This window comes from Cavia porcellus, unplaced genomic scaffold, assembly GCF_034190915.1.
Source record: "Cavia porcellus strain 051 isolate PalLab524CR breed Dunkin Hartley unplaced genomic scaffold, mCavPor4.1 scaffold_21, whole genome shotgun sequence".
NCBI classification, from domain to species: Eukaryota; Metazoa; Chordata; class Mammalia; order Rodentia; family Caviidae; genus Cavia; species Cavia porcellus.
This window is the reverse complement of record NW_026947504.1, coordinates 48536269-48555254: the sequence shown is the minus strand read 5'-3', so window position 1 is coordinate 48555254 and position 18986 is coordinate 48536269.

Here is an 18986-nt window from a genome sequence, read left to right as displayed (position 1 = left end):
TGGTATCTTACTTTTTAAATTAAATGAGTTTCATCTGTAAATAAAATGACAATAATTTTTAAGAGTAGAATTCAAACCCATTACTTTCTTTAAAATATATACATAATATTTTATAGCTTTATTTATATAATGCCATGAAAAATCCAGCTGATATGACTTAACTTTTTGGAAGTTTTCCTAGGATTTACTACTTGTCTTCATTAAGTATAGTTAGAACTTATTTTCTTCATGTACATTTTCAGACCCTAGATAGTTTAGAAAATAGCTTAATAAAATGTGCTATCTTCTTCAAAAGAAAGTGATAGATAGGATTATGTACATTTTTTATGTATTTGTGCATCAAGGAAAAGCATATGTTATCATAACTGATCCTTTTAGTATTGTCTTTGAGACCAATTGGGCAATTTTGTCTCTTCACTGATTAAAACAGCACATTATTCTGAATTCACTACCATAATAAAATGAGCTTCGGTTAATTAAATATCTAGTAGGATGATTTTTATTTGTGACTTGAGTAATTCTTTAATGAAAAACTATTACATGAGTTAAATGCTTTCATCAAGTTTATGTCATGTACAGTTTAAGTCATGTACATCTTTTCTGATATTGGGAAGGAAATCTGAACAAATGTTTAAAATTCAAATAGATTAAAACCAACTTGTGATTTTTCAGTTAGTGGCCACTTCCAATAACAAGTTTACATTACTTGCTACTTTTGAATAAGACTCTAAGAGGTTTTTAATAATCCTTTTCTGAATAAACAATTTACTTTAACTATATATTTACTTTATATAGTTATATATAACTATATATAGTTAAAGCAAATTGTTTATTCAGAAAAGGATACATATATACATATATATATGTATATGTATATATGTATATATATATACATATATATATATACATTCATTTACTCATGTTTTAATTTGAATCACTTGAATGACCATGGTTTTGTTTTTTTTGGTACTGGGGATTGAACTCAGACCTTATGTTGCCAGTCAGGTGTTTATGCCACTGAGCTAAATCCCCAGCCCTGAATGACCATGTTTTGACTGATATCAAATAACAAGTATTCACATTTCATAAAATTATTTCTTTAAAAAATTATTAGAAAGAGAATAGAGTCCAGGCATAACCTTACATATTTACAACCAAGTGATTTCTCCAAAGATGCTGGAATACACAATAAGGAAAGGATAGTTTCCACACCAGGATAAAACTGGTTACTAATCTCAGCAATTGCAAATATCAGTACAACATGAGTTAAATAAAGCTAAGATTCAAAACCATGAAAATACTTGAAGAATATTTAGTGAAAACACAACAATGCATTGATGCTAACAAGTATTCTTGGAAAAGACATAAATAGCAAACAACAATTTTAAAATGTGATTACATCAAATTAAAAAGCTCCTGCATGGCAAGTGAATGATCAACACAGCTAAAAGACAATCTTCACAATGGAAGAAAATATTTGTGAAATATGTATTACAATGAGTTGATAGCAGGTTTATAATGAACTCAACTAACAGGAATAAAACCAATTACTGTACTAAAGAGCAGAATGATATTTTCAAAAGAAGACTAAAAAAATGTACAGATACATATAAAATGCTCAACATCACTAGCTGCCAAGGAAATGCAAATCAACAATACAATGAGATACTATCCTATCCAGCTGAAGTGAATATTAGCAAAAAGAAAATAATTAAAACAATTACAGAGATGCAGAGAAAGAGGAATGCATATATATTATTAGTGGCAATGGAAATTAGTACATCCAATATGGAAACAATCCTTGAAAAAGGTTGTTCGAAAATGAGAAATATCACTATCATATGATTAAATATCACTAGCAATAAAAATATCACTACCAGTGATTTCACTACCAGTTATATATCCAAAGAGAATGAAGTCAGCTTGTCAAAGAGGCATCTCAGTTCTTTGTTTATTGCAGCACAATTCATAGTAGGCAGAATAAGCAATAAGCTCAAATGTTCATTGGAAGATAAATGTATAAGAAAATATGCTATGTATTCACAACAGAACAGTATGGAACAGATGAAGAGTTAAATCCTGTCATTTGTGGAAAAAAAATGGATGAACCTACTAGACATAATATTAAGTGAAATACATCAAGTGTGTTTCCTCACATATATGAAATTTAAAAAAAAACTGAACTCGAGCTTGAAAAGCAGAATTATAGTGACTACACACTAGGAGAGTAAGCAAGAGGAGTAGGAATTTGTCAAGAGTACATAAAGTGTCATGAGAGAATATTTGCTAAATATTCATACTTAAAAATCATTACATTAAAAGATTCATTATATGAATCCCCCTCCAAATACTCCCACTCACTTCAAGCACACTTACAGCATAGTTATTGCTACTTCTGAAGCTGTTCTAGAAGTCCTGTTTTGGGTCTTTAGTTGTGCTCTGATGGCTTCCTTGAACTTCTGAATCAATTTAAAACACTTATCTTTCAAGATAACTTTGACTTTGTGGAAGAGCCAGAAGTTAAGCAAAGCAATCTATATACAGCGAGTTAGGTGGGTGCCAATCCATGGTAATATTTTTCACAAGTCTACCTTTCCACTGAAAAGCTATTGCAGCAGAATTCACTGAATTTTTTTTATCACATATCCTGAAAATACTCCTGATAAACGACTTCTAGAATTTTCTTCAGAAAGTAGCAAGAACAATGGAATATATGTAGAAAGAAGGGGAAGAATTTTGAGGAGGCTTAATGGTAATGTGTTGTTTTACTCTAATATTTTTTGAATTAAACATTCGAATACTCTGATCACAACTTCTAAATATTATCCCTAGAGGGATGAATATGACAGAGTATGTGTAATGCATATGCACTTTAAAGTAGCTGTAAATTTTTTGAATATATTCATCAGATATATGTACTAATTTCCTTGATTTGATAATTAACCCAAGTAGACATGTATCAAGAAATTAAATTGTGGCTCATGAGTGTTCACAATTACAATCAATCAAAAAGTTCTTTAAATCCAAAAAACCTAATTAAGATTGCTAACCACTGACTGAATCTTCAGAATGGAGACACAATGTTTGGGACTGGGAAACAGCTAAGTGGCAAGAGCACGTGCCTCAACAACAACAACAAAAACAGAAAGGAAAAAAGAAACAATACATTGATAAAATATTTGTGTTATTAAGCTTTAGAAATTACCACTGGCAAAGTTTTTATTCAAATTCATTAAGTATTCATTTGCTATCTTCTCTAAGTTTACTTCTATTATAAAGTAGCTTTCATCCTGTGACTTTTTTCATGGCAATATACAAAACAACATATGCATTGCTCTACAATGTGTATTTAAACTTTTGGAAATTCTCAGGAAAACAACAAAATCTTTTTATTCTTGAAGTAACAATGTCTTAGGAACACTGAAAGAAACTTTGTTCATGTATTTATTTCATTCTACATCTCCTTCAGTGCATTCAGTTTGTAGAGTTTGTTTCTTAATGCCAATTGCTAGATTTATATTAAAAGTGATGATTTTTGAGTTAATTCTCTCTTGTTCTCTGTATAATATTACTAACCACCAGAAGGTCCTATTTTCTAAAATTTATGCTCTTTTCATACTGTATTAACTCTTTTTCACTCTCTTTAAATATGATCTGCTTTATATTTGTAGTTTGCATAGTTATATAAGCTATATTTCATATAACATTTATATACAATACTTATGTTTATGTTTTATATACTGTATATTATTTTTAAGGCTCTTTAGCATGATAAAAGTGATATTATCCTTTTTAAAAATGGAATCAGAAAATTTGACAGCTGCCAGAATTACTATATATATCTAGTCCTCTGTTTTACTAATATGCAAAGTGTTCCATGACATGTATCAATTACACAGAATTTGCTTCTCTGTTATTGAACACCTAGATTGTCTTTATCCATTAGACAACACAATGCAACAATGTGTCCCATTCGCAACATATACAAGAATTTCAGAAGATTTTATTCCCGTAGGCTAGAGATTGCTGTATTACTGGATATAGAAATAGTTACTTTGCCAAAGTCCTTCCAGATAGTATTTTGCAGCACGAGTTATTTCTATTTTATCAACTCTAATCTAATTATTGCATAATAAAATTTTAATATTTTTACTAATCTCTTGAGTAGACTCCAGTAACTATATGTTAGATTTAAATTTATTTCTTTTTTTATTGAATATGGTTAACTTTTAAAAAGATTAAGTTTGTACATGTTTCTAGTGTGTACTGATTACATTCTTTCATTCATGGAAAGGGCTGGGTTCTTACATAATCTCCTTTCTTTTCACTTCCCCTACCCCTCTTCCCTACCCCACCCTCCATCTATTTCTTCTTCCCAATTGAAAAGATGTACTTCCCTATTGTCTGACTACTTTTTGAATTACTCACATAGGTCATACTTTCAGTTGATTAGCTTTTTAAATCCCCTTTACCTTTTTTCCAGTTTCCATTTTTGTTCTTGAACGTAGTTTTTCACAACATATGTAGATTTTTGCATGTTGGTAGTTTTAAATGTAACTAATAATTTTGCCCAGATTTTCAAGTGTCAGTCTTCTTCACTGACTATAAAATCAAACATATTTAAATTTCATTAGTTTTTATTTTTGGTATTGTTTTGAGATTTACTTATTGTCTCAGGCCATAAATATCTTCTCCAGAATATGTTTTCATTCTATTCATAGTTTTACTTTTTCACTTTTACTTTTTTCCTACATGGATATAAAGATAATTTTTTAAAGAGAGATTTTATAAACAGGAAAAAAGTGATTAATCAGGATATTTGTGTCTATTTACATATAATCAATTTGTATCCGTATCCTTTGAATGTGTTTTTCTGTGAGCTCTCTTCTTTTCCAGTAGTCTGTCTATCCTCATATGAGAAACATTTTTAAAATTATAATGTATTATATGTATTCAATATATTTTAAAGTGTTAAGCAAAACAATATATGATATGAAATACTTCGCTTTTACTTAATTTTTAAGTTTTAAATTCATTTATATTGTTTCTCATATATTTGTTAGAAGACATAAAAATATAACTCTAAACAAGCCATAAAGTGTAGCCACAATGATTTTTTGCAAACTGAATGCACACTCAGAAACAGCATTATTATCTTAACCTTGGAAGCCTCCTTCAAACTCTTTTTTAGTCACTAGATGGTCATTCATTTCCAAATACATGTAACATCATACTTTCTAAAATAATAGATTAATTTTATATGTTTCAAACAATAAAATTTGAATAATATACTGTATCCACTTTGGTGCTTGATTTTTCAAAGTAGTATTTTTGACATTTATCCAGTGTTGATGGATGTATTAAAACTTTTATCTACTTTTGAAGACCTACGATGTCTCCAATGTTTTGGTTTTGTCGGTTTTGTTCTTTACTGTTTTGTTCAATTGTGTTATGACTAGTGATATGGGCAATTCTATTAGAGATAGCGGGACGCATTATGGTAACCATTGTTGATCACCTTGTATTATGTTTTTATATTATCTATTATGTCCACCCTTTTGACTTGACCGATTCTGTTCTGTTATGTCTCATTTGGTTTTACTCTCTTCCAAAAAAGCAATAAGAACCGTGGGAGCAATGAAACCCAAAATGTGTAATAGTCATTGTACAAAAGAGAGGAAAAGAAAGTGCTCTAAACTATATAACTGCATGTATATTTAAGTGTATAGGATAGAAAATGATATCACAGAGTTTTATTGGATCATTGAACAGAACTGATTGCAGTATCATTGGAATGTCCACTCTACAAGCTTTAATTTTGTGACTTGAACAATTATTTCTAAGATGGCAATATGTAATCCATTAACTAATGATTTCCTACTGTTCATTTTTTTCTTCTGTAAATCTGTATAACTTGTACCCTTTCACTGTTTTTTCTTTTCTTCTTAAAAAATTTTTTTCTCATTCTCATTATCATAGAGTTCTCCATTGTGTAAATATATTTATTAATTATATTGATATGTGTTCAAATAATTTCTGTTTGGGCAAGCATTAACAGTATCATCACAAACCTCTGTCTATGTGTGGTTTTTTGAAATACACATTTTTTAAAAATGAATAACAATCTAGGCATGGAATGATTGACCAGAGTTTATGCATGCTTTGAGAAGAATTATTAGGTTCTGTTGAGCCACTTTGTGACAATTTATAGATGCATCAGAAGAGTATGGGACTTTTATTTGCTCCTCATACTTGCTAACATCTGCTGTTTTCTTATTGAATGAGACACAAGGTATCTGATTGTAGTTTTAGTTAGTAATACAAAATACATATCTGTATATTTAATTAGTATTTGTATATCACCTATTACTAATAATTATTTTCCAGGACTTCGTCTAATTTTAGTGTGTGTATGTGGGTTCCATGTCTTTAGTATTTATTTAAAATTTTTTCTTGCATTGTCATATTTTTATTGTCTTTCCCTTTACTGGGTTTCCTGATAGTATCTCTTGAAGAATGGGAACTCTTAATTTTGATATAGAAAACAGAAAAGAATTATAAAATCAGAAAAGAGTGATTTTACTAAAGACATATTATCATTAATAGTACCAAAATATTTGTGGATTTGGTGCAATGAGTATACTAGTATGATAGCTATGTGATACAAAGACTATTTTTTGCTATTCAGTGATGATTGTGTTGATTTACATAGTAGTAAGTGAAACATTCAGTTATATTTCTGACAAGTGAGCAAAATTAAAACATCTGTTTCTATAAGAATTTGAACTTTTTAATTTTCCTTTATACTTTGGAGACACTAAAAACCAGTTTGGTGTCCAGAGTGCTTTTCCTTTCCCTTACGCGGTTGGGAATGAAACTTTGAGAATGGACTAAATTTAACATTTGGTTCACACTTACCTTGAACTATGTTAAATAAGTTTTATGTCCAAAGTAGCCTTACAAAATTTTCATCCTTTCTTCGAATGGAGATAATCATCAAATAAGAGTTAGGGTAATAATTTCTATTGAATGGTGTTATTATCTTCTTGGTGTATTTGTGTTATATATTCTAGGGAAAAATCATGTTTCTATATTGGACTCTAGAATTCACTATCATCTCTTTGGAAAAATATGATATTTTTTTAGTTTTAATTCAAACTGTCTTCAGATCCTAGTGTGGTATGCAATGTGAATGAAACAATCACAGATATTTGAATAACCATGAATTGAAATTTTCTTTTTGAGTCTGTAACTGAAGTCTTCCTTTTCCAACGTGTATTTATCTCACATGGCTTGTTAAATTTGGAAGGTGGGTAAGAATTTTATATCTAGAGTATATTTATAAAATCTTGTTGCACAAAAATAGTGGTTTATAGGATTTATAAAACTAGAAAAGAAGCCAGAACTATGTAGAACATAAATCTGGTAATTGTACGTTGCATAAATTTTACAAGAGCTAGAGAACATGAATTATTGAGCCATAATTTAATCGTTTTGTCATAGTAGATATATAAAAATAAAGCATGTTTCATGTTTTATGATATCTCTAGGATTCTGTGATAGATATATAGTTCCATAATTCAGAATGCCTTGTTATTTAGTCCACATTTAATTTTATTGTACATATAATGACATTATATTATAAGAAGAAGTGTTCTCAAATTCAGGCAGGAAAAAGCAATGTGTCATAATTCATATATCAGTGAATAAAGAGTGTACCTTAGTAGATTATTCACTAAATCAAACATATTACAAGAACCATATAATATATCCCCCTACTTTATGGTAGCAGAACAAAGGACTCATTTTCTACTATAATATAAATTCTTAAGACCGTACTGAAAAATTTAGAACTAAAAGTGAATTCCTGTCTAATGCCTTTTGATGAACAGAAAACAGAGTTTCAAGCAGTGAGGGTGAGTGTATAAATCATTTCAAAAGGCAGGGATGTCTTTCGTGATAATATTCACGTTATGTGGACTGAAGTATTTATAGCAGGTCCATAAGTAGACTTTATCATCCAAGAGAAATGTATTCTGATTCAAACTTGTTACAGGAAATACTTTGAAGTATCTGTGTTATTTTAAGTTAGCAAAACAATGTGTCCAACACACTGTTTTGTTAACATTATCAGAATTTATCATCTAGATTATGTTTACCAACAATTGCAAATTAGCAGATTATTACTAATTTGGTTGAATTTTAATTTAATGATTGGTGTAGTGAATTACAGATTTTATTAAAAATAGTGTCACATCAGGCTAGCACTTTATTCTTGATATTTGACTGTATATTAAATTAAATTAGTAAAGATGTGGTGTTTTAAAATATATTACTAGTCATATTTATACTGCAGTGGAAGGTTTATGGTGTTGTATACTACACTTAAAGATGGTAAGAATTTAAACTAAATACTTCTTCAGTTTACATTCAGGAGCAGTTAACCAACAAAAGCATAGAAAATTGCTTTTGCTATGGATTTATTTAAAATAGTTATAAATCATTACAGTAATTCAAACAATATCATGTTTATAAAATATCTTTACAAAGTTTGTTATGACTTTAATTACAAAATCATAAATAGCATTTGATATACTGTACATTTATTTTTAAGGTAAAGGTGTTGTTTTGTTGTAATCATGCTTTGTTTTTCAGGAAAAATTGATTTTAGATGACTAAGTATAATAAAAATATCTAAGTATTTAATGCTATGAAATGGTTAATAGTAAGAATGATAGTAATACATTTGTTTATAAGTATATTTGCCAATCAAAATCATCAGGATACAACTTTTTTCAATTCCTTTTATATTCCATTCATCACAAAACAAGACTATGTTTAATTGGCTTATGAAATTAACTCATCCATCCATCATTTCTATGCCTCTGCTGATTTTTTATTTGGTAAGTGTTATTAAGGGTCTTCACATTTAAACATTTGGTGGACATTCTAGTAACCATCCAGCTATCTACTTCTCTATTTACCTTTCAGCTAAAATTTTTATAGTTAGAGGCCAATTTCAAGAAAGTTATACCAATAGTGATGTGATTCTCATGCTCTTGTTCTCAGTTGTTAAAATTTCTTGGCACATGACTGGGCAGAAAAAGTGAAGTATAAAAAATACAATAAAGCCATAAGAACATTTCTGCTATACTTCTGCAATTATTAATTGTCTTATTAGTAAAATGCAAGATTAGCAAAATCATGTATCATTTTATATAAAGATATTGCGTGAGCAGCTTATTTAAATATCGTACACAAATATCGAGTAAAAACAGTTACAGCTGACCATAAAATAATTAATTTAGTATTTTATATTTCTGGGCAACTGATTTTACTTATACATTAAAAAGCAAATTGAAAAAAAGTGAGACAAAATAAGTCAAAATGCTGAAATCATCAAATCAGTTATATTAGTTAATTATGCAGAGCATTGTATTTAGAAGTAAGATTATTGTAAAAAGTTTGTAAACTAATAAATCAAACTTATAATTAGTATTTAATGGAAAGCAAAAGTTTTGAGAGTAGTAAAGGTCTGAGAGGTACTATTTTCATAGTTTTCATTGTGTAAAAAAATTAAAACAAATTTTCAAAGATGAGCTAAAATGCACTTTTGAAAAATCATTGCTTCTGTTTAAAGAAACACTGAACATATTTTTTCTAAGATATTAGATTTGGGAACTAATTATGTTTAATAAAGATAAATATATTTATTAAAAATAAATGATCATATAGATTAGATAATATAAAAGTCAGCATTACAGTTCTTTTAAAATTTGTTCTGAAAGGACCATAATATTAAATAAGTTCCCTAGAAGAACCAATTATTTATTTGAAGACTACCAGCACAGGGATTATTTCCACTAATTTCTTCTCTTAATCTAGAAAGATGCCTATAAGAAATAAAGAAGAAAGGAAGGGTAAAAGTAGCCAAAATTTTTTAACAGTAAGCTAAAATTTATAGAATCATATACAAAAGATTTTCATGTACATGGGTGGAAACCATTCTAACTATTTTTCTTTTGCTTTGGGTAAAAGACATTCCTGTTTTGAAACTACTTACTATTTGGAGCAGTTTTAAAAAATGTGTGATTTATCTTTACTCTGACTTTCACAAACAATTTGTACATATTAATGTGTTATACTACTATCATCCTCTATTTTAATGTTCTTTGAACATTATTCATTAATTCCTGCTACATGCACAACTGCTACCATTTTCTTTCTTCATGAAGAACTTCCTTCAACATTTCATGTTCTGCAGCTGACAGTGTTAAATTTCCTCCACTTTTATCTTTTTTCATTTTGAAAGTTTCATTGAACATTGATTCCTAACTTGAAAGTTCTCTGGCTCTATTTTCCTCTTTTATCTTACTTGCATAAATTCAGACAGTTCATCAAATTCAACTGAGAAAGTCTTTTAACAGTGCCAATAAGTAGAAAATATTTACCCTCTGTTTACATTTAAAGCTTTGTAAGCGATTTTAGTAATTTAAGTATCATATGTTTCTGTTTGTTTTTCTTTGTATTTGTGTGTCATGAATGTGGCTCCATTTCTTGCTTTCATTACTTTAGATTATACTTTACAAATTAAGAAAATATTTGGCTATTGCTTTTCTTCATGCTTTTTAATTTCCCTCAGCCAATCCTTTCTTCTGGGTATTGATTGAAACTTGCCTCTCCACGTCTGAGATCAGTTTAACTTTTAAATCATGTCACTTATATTCATATTTTCTAAAATTGCAAATCTATGTTACACCTATGACTATATAAAATCATTAAATTATCAAATGTTTCATGTTTTTTTTGAGATAATCTATTTTGTTGTTGTTGTTACTATGTAGATCAGCTGGCCACTGATCTACCCAGGCTGGCCTTGAACTCAGATCCACACTCTTCAATCTCAATACAACCTCAATCTTCTGGGTGCTGGCATTACAGGACTTTGCTCCCACACCCAGTTCGTCAAAGTTTTTTCAAAGGCAACTTTAACATCAGAATTGTTAACTTAAAATCCACACATTTAAAGAAATGAAATACTGCCTGGGAATGCATGTCTGAGCAGAAAAAAGAAATATTCCAAGGAAGATAAAATTTTGAAAATTTTCAGTGAAACAAATATGAGGTCTATTCATGATAGTTTCCAAATTGAGACAAGAAATGAGGGGACTAAAAAATTGTAATATATGAAAATTTTTTCCTTTTTCTCAAATACAACCTTTTCTAGCTAGTGATAGTTTACATTTGTTCACATCTCTAACTGAATGAACAGAGATCTAAATTAATTGTCATTTGTATTTATTTATCTGATAAGTTTGTATTCATAGAGGATGTCCATTTTGAATTGAGTCTTTGAATTGGGGGAGTTTGATTTTTTTCAATTCTTTATATGTTCTAGATATAAGTCCTTTGAGGAACAGCTGCTTATAATTCTTTTCCACTCTGTTGGTGATTTCTTCTGTGGGGCCAAAGTTTTTTAATAAGATCTATTTGTTGATTCTTTGTCATTTTTCCCTTGCAGTCTGGTTTTAGCATCATTTGTCATTCAAGAGATGCAAATTAAAACAATACTGACATTCCATCCATTTCACACAAGAAAGAATAGCTATATCAACGAATAACAAATTCTAGAGAGGCTGTGGGGAAAAAGGAATACTTCTCCACTGTTAGTGGAAGTGTAGACTGGTACAACTATTGTGGATATCAGTATCTGGAAAAAGCTAGAATTAGAAGTCCCATTTGACCCAGCTATTCTCCTTCTGGGTGTCTTCCAAAAAAAAAAATAAAAGCATTCTATCACAGCAATGTATAAGCACTCACATTTATTACAGCACAATAATCAGTTTGTCACAGATAATCTAGAGAATTATTGAACTTCACAAGTTATATGTAACATACCTTTTAAGCAAAACATTAAAAGTTTAAGTTTACCTTAGGAGCATAAAAATTATATTAGCTTTAATTTTTTCAACAGAAGTGAAATAGTCTAACAGAGCCAACTTGATAACACTTTGAAAAAACAGTTATGACCCAGTTATATTAAATTTAGTTAAATTTTCAGTAGCATGTGAAAATATAACAATTTTATTCTGACATTTACCAATTTGGAAAATATGTTGTTCAGGTACTTTCTGTAACTATAGTTACATTATGTTTCTGAAAAACAAGTCAAAAAATAGAGCTGAACAGTTTTCATTAAGGAAAATATTGGAAGGGCTGGATATTTTCTGTTTTAATTATTTAAAAATGAGTATACAGGTAAAAATATTAGAAAGAATTAGCTGAATTACATATTTCCACATCTTCATCCACAGTATCAACTTTTTTTTTGTTTTTGTTTTTTGGTCTTTTTCCTTTTTATCGGTACCAGGGATCGAAATCATGACCTCACACTTGCAAGGCAGGTACTTATCCCGCTGAGCTAAACCTCCAGCCCCAATTTTTTTTTTTTTTTTTTTTTTTTTTTTTTGCCAAGAGATATTCTTGTTAGTGATTCAAGGTGAATGCACTCCAAACACTGCTGAAGCTTTGCTTCTACTGAGTGCTTAAACATTCATCAGAAACAGTAGTGATGCACATGAAGAAAAAAATAGGATCCTTTAAATTGTGGTATATTTAAAGTCAGATGAAGTCAGATAAATGGGCAAAACTGAGAATGAGGTATAACAAGTCCACTATTTGGGATATGGTAGGCTATATTTTATAATAAACAATCTTAACATACCAGTGTTCAGCAGCACCAAAGCTCATTTCTCTCTCAAGTTTTCTGTCTTACTGGTGTCAGTGGAGTCTGTGTTGCAGATGTTCTCTAGGTTGATGGATGCTGAAACAGCTCATAGAGATGCACAATCTGGAACATGCAGCTTTTTGTACAAAGGGATATTCATTAAAATTAATTAGCCCAACAAGTATAAACCAAGTTTTACTGCGTGAAAACTAGGCCATAAGGGCACATTAGCCATCAGTGACCGGAAAGAGCACTTTTAACAAAGTTGACAAAAAGACTTTTTAGAATAGATCAAACCATAAGAGCTGTAATAGAAAAAATACGACTATAGGAGACTTGCTTGATAAATTATTACATGAGGATATTGGAGAAGCAGGAAGGGGATGTGGACTTAGAGTTTTATTTTGTTTGGGTTTTGTACTGATGGGCATTCTAGAGAATGTTATATTGAAAGGTGAATGTGGACTGGAGAATAAAATCTCCAATGAGGAAAATAGTTTTGAATTGATTATAATAGAACACCTCATTTGCAAGTAAGTCTGAGCACCAGTTTGGATTAGAGCAAAGAGAAGATGATAATATATTTGGTAGAAGAAAAGTCATCATGATAATAGAACTTAAGTTCAGGGCAAAAGCTAAAATCAAGGTGCATCCATATTCTTAAAGGTGTTGATTAAGAGATTTTCAAAAGTTGCTTCATTTTCTCAATAGAATAAAAGGAAATTCCTTTTATGGTTTAGATTAGAGAAACAAATATCACTAAAAATAAGTCAATACATTCACAAATTCAGCTATATAGTTATTTTCATATGTACGATAATACCCGAGTTTGTCTAGACATTGAATTAAATGTATTCTAGACCTCATGCCTTCATTATTTTCTTGCATATTTACTTGGATTATTTAATTCTGGAAACTAAATCATATTTACCTATTTTTTCACGCTGGATTCAGTTAACTGAATTCAGTTTAGGAGTGTGTTACACTTCTCAACCATTTCCTTTCCACTGAAGTGATTGGTTAAGGTTGATATCCTGTTCCACGGCCATTTTTGCAATTGTCCCTTTTCTGGGATGTAAAATAATGATTATGACCCTTGATAACAGTGATTCTCATTCTATTGCCTTTGAATTTAGACTAGTGCTCTGCTTTCTTGTCAAGCTGTAAAAACACAAGAAAGCACTACACAGCAGTGTGAACCCTGAAAGGACAATGTTTTAGTGATTTACTCAACTCAAAAGCAAATGTCCACCATCACAGGTACTTACATATTGACACGTTTCATAGAACAGGATGTCTTGTTACTAAATAGCACATACCAGATTCCAAGTAAGCATTTATCTGTAAGGAGAATTAGAGATGCTGTTTTTTTAAGTCTATTAAAATATTATCATTACAAACCTAATTTTCAAAAACAAAGTACATTTAGCAAAAAATTAGAACATATAAGTTATTCTTTTAAAAAGATATCTTTAGTCATTGAAATTTCATTATATATTTCTTACTTTTGGAAATTATATCTAAACAATATTGTCTTTAAAAGTATAACACAGAAATTCACAGAATAGGAGTTCCAAATATTTTCTTAATTTTAACACATCTTAACCATATGCCACATCTACCTCTGTCTCCTACTGTTATCAGTAGAAAACAATTTTAAATTTTTGTTTTCTTACTTCTCATAAGAAGATTGTGAGAAGGTATAACATGTTTTCCATTAGTAATTAGTATAACACACATACGGTAACTTCTTTGCAGAGTACTGCTATTGTATTTAAATGTATTTAGCAATTTGAAAGACTATTTCCTTATTCATCAGGATAGATTAAAGTCTGATTTTAAAAACAATTAATAGATTAAAAACATTATCTAACAGATAATGTTTCCTCATTTTGTCAAGAGACAAAACATTATCTAACGTTATCTAACATAATCTAACAAATTTTCAGTTCTCAGGGTTTCATATAAGTAGTCACTATACTCCTAAGCTGCACCTCCAACCCCCTAAATGCTGACATCTTAAAACAATTGCCCATGATAAATGATTGAGAAACAATTCTTATCTTCAGTAAGTTGGCTTAATAAATGACAAGTATAATTTTCTGACCTCTGTTTTTTTTTAAAAAACACCATATTATTGAATCACAATAGAAATACTTTAATGACTAGATTTCATGTGTTTGTCAAAACCTATTATAACTTTATTTGATGTATGAAAATTTCAGTACTGATGCACGTGAACCTAAAAACCCCACAGAACAAAATCCAGATTGTTGTTTGTATTTGTCTTTGAGTTTATTTGTGATCGTTTCTGAGTTTGTTTTACCTTCTTAATTCTTTTTGTAGATGTTATATAATTTTCTATTTTAAGACTGGGTCCTGGGAAAAAGAGTGAAGTTTACAGGTTTTCAGACAGCTATAAAACTGTGAAACAAGCTCCCTGATAACTAATCCCAAAGGTGGGAACCACTCTGTGGAGAAAAACAAATATCATACAACAAGTATCACACATCAACACAGCAAGCTCCAGAAATAAAAGTTCAAATAATTTTGTTAGTCACAACTTGGCAACAGTTTGATCAATGATCTGTATCAGGTTAGGGGGAAAAAAAAACCTGCTCTCATATGCAGCATGTTACATAAAGTAGATTCATTAGCTACAGATAGGCATCCAGTAACAAAATAAAACAAAACAACACACACACACACACACACACACACACACACACACACACACAAGCACTATTATCTTTCGGAGCAAGGCTCCCAAACTTCTGGAAACCTGTCTAGGGCAGGTAGAATCATACTGTGTGTGTCTTACTTGCGTCACAGCCTAGGGACCCTGAAAGACAGCCCTCCCCAGATCATATATTTCAAGGATAGTGTGACTCACCAGGCAAAGTTTTCCTAATTCCAAGAGACAGAGACAAAAATTCCAGGGGAGCCTGAGCAATTTCCCTGTAACTCGAACACTATATTCCCCAGGAAGGACAGAATAAGGTCCGGACTAGAGCATTTCTTCTCTATCTAAGGTGTTACACTCTGGGGACTCAGGCATTTGAGTTAAAATATAATGAAAAACAAAAGGAGAAAAACTAGGTCAACTCAGGTTATCCAGGAGCTATCTGACCATAATCATAGTGAAGTGCTCTATGTCCAGGTTCACGTGCTTCCATAAAAGCAGTAGCTGAGCTTTGCTTAATTTCCACTACACACAGGAATCTGCTGAGACAGTTCTCCAATGGCTCTCTTCCTTCTGCTCCTTATACAGGTATCGTTTCTAATTTGCTGGCACCACTCAGAAATGGCCAGAGAACAGAATAGAAATCTCATGCATTTCAGTATGTACATAAGGGAAAGTAAGATAGAGGACAACAATGCTTTTGAAATTAATTATATTAATGTTAAACGTAATATTAACTAATGCTTTTAAAACATAAAACTCTTATGTGTAGTGCTCAATTTGGCAGCACATACACCAAAAAAAGTATGTGTAAATGAGGAAAAGTGACATTTAAACACATAGCCACAACTTAACATCTAATCAAGTTAAACATGCCTGTTCTCCTCAAACACTTACCATAGCTTTATGACGAAAAGTTTGAAAATTATTTCTTATAGCATTGTGAACTACGCAGTAAATTTTGTAACATCTTAAGGAGTAAATGATTATAACGCAAATGTTTTGTTTTTCATGCTTCTACTATCTCAAATGATTTTAAATTTCATGCTTAACTACTTCAGTCTTATAACAGAAAAACTACACAAAATTATACTTTTTGAAAAAATAGCAAAATGTAACTCAGATAATACTACATCTTGCAGCTTTTATCACTTTTTCAAATGTGAGTACAATGAATTCTTTGTAGAAAAACCCATCCTTTATCTAACATGTTTGTTATGGAATTTAGGTATCCTATGTGCCATTATTTTTCAAATTTCTTTTTTTTTATGAATTTTTTTTGTCTTTTTCGTTTTTTTTTTATCGGTACCAGGGATCGAACTCACGACTGCCTGCTTGCAAGACAGGTGCTTATGCCGCTGAGCTACATCCCCAGCCCTATTTTTCAAATCTCTTAATCCAAAATATTTCCCATGCTTTGTTTTAAAAATGAAAGAGATTTTTTAATGAGCATGGCTAGTAGATTCTAGATGTTGGAAATATTTCATAAAAAATAATTTGTTGTGTGGAATGGATTGTAGAATTGGTAGAAGGCTGCAGAATGCTTATTGCATGGGTTTTACCACGACATCCTTGAAGCAAAAGATAAATTTACTTATATTTATTATACAACTTACTTTGTGTTGTATTTTTCAATGACTTAAAATTTAATGAAGAACTTTTTGCTTTTTTACCTCATAATGGGTCAAATGTAAACCTCAAAAACATCTTGTAAGGGATAGAAACAAGACACAGAAGACCACGTATGGTTAATTTTGATTTCAATTGGAAAAAATATCTGGAAAGGAAAAATTATATAGCTAGAGATAAGATGAATATTTGTACTCCAAGGTTGATAGTAAAATAAGAAGTGACTACAAATTGGTGTGAAATTTTTAAAGTGATGTAATTAATTTAAAATATATTATTGTGATATGTTGTACAAATTACCTTAAAGTCATGACTTGCCCATAATAATATTTATTTTTATAATAAATATCATATCAATTAAGATATTAAAATGTCACATAGCTTCTCAAAAAAATTGAAAATTATACTTTGATAGTATGAAAAGTATTTAATAAATTTCAAGCCCCTGTTTGAAAATGACTTCCTAATATATTTCAACATCATTATAAAGTTATGTAAGGAAAATTTTCACATCTGTTCAAAGCTAACATCACTAATATACAGTTTTTATTAAGAAAACATCACTTTCAAAACAAGTAGTAAAGTGCTTCTCACAACTGTGGCTCCTCTTTAATAAAATATGAGGCACTCTGGAATAAGGAGTAGGCAAACTGATACTACCTTTCCCATGCTGAGTAACTAAGAAGTGAAGATTTTGGAAAATCGCAGGATATACTGAGAGTGTGCTTCACAAGGTCTTCCTGTTACTAGGAAGGCACAGAACTACTGTATGTTTCTACATTTAAGTAAAGGTGGCAAGCAGCAAGGTTAAGATGCAAGGGAACTTTGTGTCTGATATAAAGGGCAGTAAGCCAGTTAGGAAGCTTAGCATATCAGCCAAACACTAATCTATACCTATCTTGAGGAATGATACTTACAATACATAACTATATAACAGTTACACTACATATTTCCATTTTATAGTCCTCTATATGTATTGGACATACATATATTTGTAATATATACCTATATTTAATGGCTATACATATATATGATATACATTTACATGTATATACTAGATACAAGGTTAATATATTTTACACACAAATGTTAGTATAGTTAATAATTATCAAATAAATATGATTGTTTAAAAAGGGGAAACAACATTTGGCCAAGTAGACTACTTGCTAAGTAGGATCACCCTGATCTTTGTACAGTGGGATTCTTAGCTCTGCTTATTTTGTTCTTATGAAGTTGTGGGGCAGAAATTTTTCTTTTTACTCAGTATGGAAGCACAAATTCACTTCAGTAAACACTTTGAGTTCCAGAAATATGCTTCTTTGATATTCGCATCTTGTAGCAGCTGTTCCTCTTCAAAATTTTCAGGGTTGATTTCCAGCACATATGCAGTAATTTATTCCTTTGTTTACTGTGGCTCTGGTACTAGAAATCCAAACTGACCATGTGATATCCTGGTTCAGTTTAAGTGCAAACTGACTGTGTACATGGGTAAAATCATTTTTCCTTGTGAATGTTCCTTCTCTGATTTTCCTAGGTTTGAGATATTAGTAACATTGCACAAAGTGAATGATAGAAATAAAGGATGCATAAGCTCATTTTCTGTTAGTGTAATGAAATACCTGAAACTGAGTACTTAAAAAGAGGCTCACATACATAAGTATGTGAAATAATGTAAGAAGATCTGTAGCTTTAAAATTTTTTCCTAAAGATAACATCTTGCAACACATATACCAACTCCTCAAAATAAACGTAACTATTGTATACTGCAAGCATATACTAATACAAGAAAATTTTAAATAAAAATTAAGATGAAATAGCACAACCAGAATAAGGACATTGCTATATTCTACCAATAATCATATTTCAAACCCATTGAGTGGGCTTCTTATTACTTTAGTGAAAGGTGCAACCAAAAGAAACTCAGTGGAGGCATTATGGTCTGGAATG